The sequence below is a fragment of the Brachycentrus maculatus genome, unplaced genomic scaffold (assembly GCF_059751285.1).
Source record: "Brachycentrus maculatus isolate JH-2025_06_01 unplaced genomic scaffold, ASM5975128v1 h1tg000077l, whole genome shotgun sequence".
NCBI classification, from domain to species: domain Eukaryota; kingdom Metazoa; phylum Arthropoda; class Insecta; order Trichoptera; family Brachycentridae; genus Brachycentrus; species Brachycentrus maculatus.
In genome coordinates, this window is record NW_028280831.1 from 1,562,646 (window position 1) to 1,571,113 (window position 8,468).

The following is an 8,468-nucleotide window of genomic DNA, read 5'->3' on the forward strand; positions in this document are numbered from 1 at the left end:
ACAGAAAATGTACCATATCCCAGCAAAAGCGGCATATTTTTAACTTAATATTTACCTGCTACAGGGCACAAAATGTTGTTTTTGCATTTTAAAGAAAAGGTATTGTTTAATAATTTTTTTATACATATTAAATATTTTTCGAATGGAAAAAAAACCTTCAAGTTTTACCTAAAAAGATCTGTTGCACAGTAAAAAATTCAATAAGTGGCCTCTAATTTATTTTTAATACATTGTATTATATTTTTAAACTTAAAAAACGATCTCCTGAAAAATCGAGTTTTTTGATATATGACGTTCTTGAAAGGAGTGAGCGATATGTTTTAATGCACCTATCTTTCGACTATTTTATCGAACGTTTATGAACACATTCTTTAAAAGAATTAAGCATTTGTCATACAATGTATAACTAGCAGCTGTTTATAAAAGAGCGATTCAATGAAAATTTTAAATTGCGCTGGAATCGGCCAATTTGCGAAGTTGTTAGTTGTTATTGAATTCACAAGGTCGTTTATTAATTTAGTTACGCGTGGAATATCTGTTTATTTTTTTAAAATATTCATTAGTTTTGAATAAATTATAGAGCCTGCTTTGAAATATCATCGCAATAGATCTTGTTTGAAAAATAAAAATAATTAGTGATGAAATTAAAAAGCAGAAAATGAAAAGAAAATATTAAATAATTTAATGTATAAATAAATAAATAAATATATTTATATATATATATATATATATATATATATATATATATATATATATATATATATATATATATATATATATATATATATATATATATGCGTCACATCAATTATATGTACATGTATATTCAAGAAATAATTCATTTAATAAATAAAAATAAAAATAATAAGAGATATAATGCAAACTAACTAAATAAGTAACCATGACACCGCTTTTCCTCACGGGTAGGCAGAGAGAATGGAACGCCACACCAATCTGTCTTTGTCAATAATCTTCGCCTTTTCCACGTTCATGAGGACATGCATATATGCCCTCCGATTATTCAGTTATTCCGACTCCTGACCCGACTACTTTTAAGTATTTAAAATGCTTGATCATTCCAGGTGAAAACCTGGCTTGATCAAGAAGACCGATGAAAATCGATCTTCTTCTGCTCCAACTACAATTTCCAATTACATTCGCCTCATAAATTTGTTTCACTGTTCTTTTTTTAACCATCTAAACACACCTTTCTTATTTATTGTAACTGCAGACAGTACGATGTGGTGAGTGGTGTGTTTGATAATGTCCTAAGTAGACGAAACGCGTCACGTATTAACATATACATAAATAAATGTAGAATTCAACCAAATAAACCTTGTATAATTTTGGATATATTACCCAACACACCTTTCTTAATTTTATCGATAATGCTTAACTTTCCTTATATCACCATTTAAACATCTGTAAAAAATCGTTTCGCCGCTCATTCATCTGATAAATCGCATTTCGACTGCATTCAGTGTATTTTCTTAATTTTTTGCCTACTACATACTTCACTTTTATATTTAAGGTTGGAAGCAGGACTCCGTTTTGTATTGCCATTTTAGCTTTCATTATTAAAATTGTTTATAGTGAAAAGAAAACCATTACCAAGACTGTTTTAATGGGAAAAATAATTAATGTAAGCTATCTAGGGTTAAGGCAAAATAAAGGAATGGACTTATAATTTTTTTTTTTAAAATGAAAATGGTATTTTCTGGCGTTTCTCATATGTGTGATTATAATCCAGGATTCGGATCTCACATACTAATATAAGAGTTTCTGCTTAATAAAAAGCTTCTTTACATCTCACCAATAGATGTCTCTAGTGAAGTTCTAGTGATTCAAGAACAAGGTTTCTAAATTGGTTCATATATATAGAACTTCCAAGAATTTCAGTAGTGTGGTTGTCAATAATGGGTAGAATTGGTGAATGTTACACGTGTGTAAAGTGATCACTTAAACCAGCCTATGACGGTCGTCAGCCCCGTAAATGGCAAGACTTCCATATTCTTCTTCATCTTTGATGAGATGTCAAAAAATAATATGAAGGAATGGGTAAATGATCAAGAGTTAATTTTATGAAAATTGTTAAATGTTTATAATCTTAATTTTTTCTCTTTTTTGTGTCTTTATTAGGTTAAAATCGTTAAAAACAATAAAAAATTTATTAAAAAAGAACTCCACCGATAAGACACACAAGGTGTCTTGGTGGGTCTCTGAAAAAAAATTTTTTCTAAATATGTATAAATCGTGATTCAAATAAATGTATATGAATAAAAAAAATATAAAAAAAGAGCATACTAATTATATTTTTCGCTACATCACCCATTTTGAATCCAGCCAAACAAAACAAAAGTTGAGTTTGGATTGTAACATGTTTGTTTACCATAAAACATACTAGTGATTTCGCCAGATTACGGATCTCACATCGTATTCGTTTCGCGCGCTTATTTACGCGCCAATTCCAATGCCAGTTGTTTGCATTCCTTTATCTTGGCAAGAAATGAGACAATAATGGTGCAATTCTCAACGCGTAGTACTGCTGAACGTAAAGTACAAAAGAGCATTCTTGACACCCCATTGATAAAACTACTGATGTAAAAATATGTAAATATTAGCTGATATTAGACGACATTTTAAGTGTGTCCAAATACTTGTTCACAAATCTAGATTATCACCAATTTGGCGTTATTGTTTAAATTATTTTCTGACATTAAAAATAACTCCTACTTGGAGATAATCTAGATTTGTGACACACTCAAAATGTTGTAAATGAATTACCCGGTCAATTTATAAGCTATAAATAATAAAGTTTTTTTTTTTTTTTTTATAAATCACAATTTTTAACATATATTAAAAATAAAAATAAAAAGTTATTTTGCAGAGACCCACCAAGCCACCTTGTGTGTCTTGTCGGTGGAGTTCTTTTTGCATACATTTTTTTATTGTTTTTTAACCATTTTAACCTAATATATACACACAAAAAAGGAGAAAAATTAACAATATAATCTTTTTTACAATGTTCATAAAATTAACTCTTGATCATTTACCCATTCCTTTATTTTGCCTTTGTTCCATCTTTTATTTTGACCTCTAACATCCGTCGGCAACAAATTAAAAATGTTCGGAACGATATATTGCAGTGTTCGACTTCCATATTTATTGTTGATTCTTGGGACTATCAGACCTTCGTTTTGTGTAAATCGTGTATCATGGTTGTGTACTAGAAGATTTCGATATTTTTGTCTAGTTTGTTGCTCAACGATGATACTCATCCACAATATTCCACGTACCGGCAGTAATTTTAAATGTTTATATAACAAGATTGGATTGTCCCTTTGATTATATATATGACTGGGTACAATTTTTTTGATTATGGAATATTGCAGATTTTGAACCATTTTTAAATTTGTTTTCGTCGAATGTCCCCAAGACTTAATTCCATATCTTATTAAGGATTCTACTAAAGAACAGTATATAATCTTTAAGGTTGGTTTAGGCAGGATAAAGTACAACTTATAAAAAGTACTCCCTAGAGCCCGCAGACGATCACAGAGTTTTATAATATGCGCATCCCATTTGAACTTATTATCTATACATAAACCTAAATATTTAAATTCGCCCACAAATTCAATCCTATCGCAACTACAATTTTGTTGCTTTTTATTGTGCAAACAGTCAAAATTGTGTGCAATAATATTATCTATCTGTGCAAATTTGGCAGCAAAGTGAGGTGAACTAATAAACATACATTTAGTTTTCTTTGAATTGATTAAGAGTCCAAAATCATGCGCCCATTTTAAAAGCTGATTAAAATCATATTGTAATTTTTCTTTAGCTTCTAATGGATTTTCACTTTCTATGACTAAAGCTGTGTCATCGGCGAACACAAATCTATTTACATATTTAAATATTTTTTTCATCAGTGAGACATATATTATGTACAGTTTTGGTCCTAAAATCGAACCTTGTGGAACTCCAGATAAATATTTTTTGTCTTTACTGAGAACATTTTTGATTCTGATTTTCATTTTTCTCCCCGTAAGATAATTTTTAAAGAAGTTTAGCAATTTTCCCCTTATGCCTATTGATTCTAATATACTGACCAGTTTTGCGTGACATATAGTGTCGAATGCTTTAGTAAAATCTATGAAAATAACAATAATGTGCTTTAAGTTATTTAAACTACAATTAATTTTATCGGAGAATTTTTGCAGCAGGTCATCACAACTTTTTTTCTTCTGAAATCCAAATTGATACTTGTCTATTATTTCAAATTTTTCCAAATATACGTCTAGATGAATCGATACATACATCTCCAAAATTTTTTCAATTGACGATAGTAATGAAATTGGTCTATAATTATTTACGCATGAGTGGTCCTCCTTTATGTATAGGTCTTATTATACTATATTTTAGTTCGTCTGGAATTTGACCACTGTCCATTATTAAATTAATAAGGTGAGTTATAATAGGAGCTAGAAATAAATTATATTTTTTAATGTCGTACATCCTAATGTTATCTATACCTGTTGTTTTTGTGTTTTTCATTGATTTTGTAATAATTGCGATTTCGGGCACCTTGGCTCTCGGCAAGTACATGGAGTGTGGTCTATGATCGAGTTCCATCTTGCTAGTTTTAATTACACATTGATGAGTTAGACTATTAACCCCCTCCTCGAAGAAATTTGCGAACTCTTCGGCTACTTCCACAGTTGACTTCGTTTTCATAAAATATTTTTCTAAGACAGTGTCACAGTCCGCTTTATTTTTTCTTCCCATCACTACGTTTATTTCATTCCATGTAGCTTTGATGTTACTATAGCAGTTTTTAAATTTTTCATTGTAATACGCAGCTTTTGTTTTCAAAATAATCTTATTAATTTTATTTCTATACAGTTTGTATTATTAAAATTATATTTTCCAGCGTTTCCTAAGTGTGTGAATATAATCCAGGATTCGGACCTTACATACAAATGAAAGGTTTTCTGCTTAATAAAAAGCTTGCCTCATCCCACCAAAGATGTCTCTAGTGAAGTTCCAGTGAAGTCAAACACTGTGTTTCGAGTATGATCAATATATCTAAAAGTTCCAAAAATTAGAGTAGTGTGGTTGTCCATCATGGATAGAATTGGTGAATGTAACAGGTGTGTAAAGTTATCACTTAAACCAGACTTTGACGGTTGTAAGCCCCGTAAATGCCCAGACTTCCATATTCTTCTTCATCTATGTTGAGATGTCAGAAAATAATGATATTAGACAGGTTATATAAAACATCTTAATACTTTTTGGTTTGAAAATACTGCCTATATCACTGATGATAACTTCATTGAAACATTTATGCTAATAGAGTTAATTCGATTACACATTTTCTTGGGGTTGATATATTAGGTTTTATTCCTGACTATGTTATACCTCTTCCCTTATTTCTCTTCTCGGTGTTGGCCTTGTGGCCTGTTTTTAAGAGGGATTAGCATCCTGCGATGTCGATTCCCAGCTGTCAAGCCATCATCCCTTTAATAGTTTGCCCAGGAATAATTTACCTTGTAGGGGAGTCTAGATGGTTCCATTTTCCTCACATCTTCATACCATTGCCATGTAAATAAATAAATAAAACATCTACCTTGTAAGGACGGTTCTAAGTTTCCTTCTCGGATTCATCTATTGACAAAAATGTGGAAAGGTCATTCGTTGTTTACGCCATTATTATTAATTAATAGTATTGTTCCAGCAATATTCCTACCTTATGCCAATTGCTTATGTCATTAACAACTAGCTGTGAGCAGTGACCCAACATCATTTTATTTTTACTAGTGAAACGGGGTAAGATATGTATAAATACTAGCGAATATGATTCCGAATAGGTCCCTGTATGTACCCTCGGATGTTCTTTGAGAATTTGGCTACAATTGCGGTCTAGCTTACAGTGTAGCTTTAAAAATCATAAATTATTTTTTAGAAATATGTTTTTGTATGATAACTGAAAATATTATAATAAGAGTGAAAATAGAATCAACTTTGAATCATGATGAAGTTTTCTTAATTTCCAAAATCTTTTTCTCACTGTGCCATTCCATGTGGAAAGTTTTCAGGTTTCATAAGAGTATTTATTTTCTCGATGATCTGGGGGCCACACGAGCTTAAGTACTCTCTTATGGTAGAGAAAGTCCAAAAGAAGTTTTTGAGGTATCTCTACATGAGAGAGTACGGCTATTATCTTTGGCTCTACCCGACCCAGTTTCTCCAGGGTATGCTTGGCTACAATAGTTTAGAGACTAGAAGGAATGTGTATTTAATTACGCATTTTTATCGATTGTTGCGCGGTATGATCGATAATCCTGAAATTATCCGGAGCATTGGTCTGTATGTTCCCGATAGTTACCTAAGACAGCGTCGGCATAAATTGTTTCACATTCCTATACACAGGACCACCCTGCCGATGGTTATGCCTGTAGGAAGAGCTACCGCTATGTTGAACAATATCACATTGGATATTGATCTGTTCCATGTGTCCGAAGGAGTTTTCCGAAGCGGGATTCTTCTACACCTTTAAGTCTTCTTGCTTACTTTTACTTTTAATATATACGCCTTGAATATTGTTTGTTATGTATATATTATTTTTTTATTGAATAAATTGAATAAATTGAATTGAAATTGAATTGAATAAATTGAATTGAATGTCCGCCTCCGTGATGTAATAGTTAGCGTGTTTAGCTACTGTACTGAAGGTCACGGGTTCGATTCCTAGATCGGGTGAAATGAAATATTAGTGATTTTACACTCGTATATTTATTTAATATAACCTTGGACTGGTCCCTGAAGCGCACGAGTGATCACCTTATGTATGTATCGTTACTACAATATAACACTCTGTCAATACGATGCAGTGCCCTTTGCACCATTGGGTACGGATAAGGGTTGGAAGAAGAAGAAGATTTAATTTATAAGAGTATGGGCGTATACATTTTTTTAATAAAGATAATATTTTATGAACATTTTCAGTATATTTTATTGAATTATCTCATCAAACAGCGACTGAATTCCACAGTGATCCACTGTAGAGCTGTATCGCTGCAGACAAAATACACATTCTTAAACTAACTGATTAGTTAGTTTAAGAGTATATATTTTGTCATGACTCCCCAGTAAGCAGATTTTGTATGGAGGATAACAAAATGCCAATCCACATTCTCTACAATTGTGACGCACTCGCTCGCAAACAAAGTCACATCCTTGGAGGACGGGATCCACAGGACAGGTTATGAGTTACATGACTCACGTAGGTCTTGGCAGTGTAATACAGAGCTACTTGTGAGCTGTAATACAGAGGGAGGTCACAATAGACATAAGGGATGCAAGATCCCTTGACCTTAAAATAAAAATGTAAAAATGTATTTCGTCTGCAGTGATAAAGTGCTACGGTTGAAATGATGTGGAATTCAGTCGCAGAAAATCGATGTAAATAAAAGTGTAAATGTCCGTTTATTCAAATTCCTAAACAGCCTAAAGTAATTGACCGATTCCTTTGACACTTTTTAATATATTATATTCGAATTCACTTGTGTTTTCATAGCTCTTACATGTAAAATATATATATTTATAAAAAAGAAATAATTTTTTGACCACAGTCGTCTGTTAAACGCAAATTTTTATTTCTTTTCCATCTAGCCAGACTGAGCCACCGAATGCGTAGCTGGAGCTGGTATCATATGAGGATATGCAATATTCTTCTCCTCACCTTTTTATTCTCAACAAATGGTGCATAGTACTACATCTGATCAAAGTGTTGTTGCCTTAATCGTTTATTCTGTGAAAGTGTTCGATACTGTGCTTTAGGTACCAGTCCAGGGTAATATTAAATGAAAATACAGTAAAAAATCTATTATATTTATGTCAATCCCTATGGGAGTAGAATGCGGGATCTCCAACATGACAATAAAATCAAATTGAAATGAATTTATCTTCATATTTATTCGATTCCGCAGCTTCACATGTTAGCCAATGCTTTTGAAAGTATACATTTATTTAATATATTGTTATCCACCTTGAATTCTGTACTTTCTCAGCATTTCTTCTCCATGTTATAATAGATAAATTTAAACATTGTGTTTCACTCTCTCTCGCTGCTCGCTGATATTGTGGGAAGGAGACGTGTATTTACCAGTGCTTACTATTTGTTATTTTATGTTTAAGACTTTTTGTTTCTCTATTAGTGTATTCATTAGTGTATTTTCATATTAGATACTGTATATATGTATTTTGTTAAAGGCATTAGCCGTTCAGTAAATAAATAAATAAATAATTTTGGATAATTTATGTCTCCCCCTTTTTGTAAAATATTATGTACCTGAAGGATGCCTTACCTTTGTCCTTAAAAACAGGATTCATTTCTGAAAACAGTTAGTAGGGAATATAATTGTAAAAGATAAATAAAATCACTTAAATTGTTTAAAAGATTTATTAGT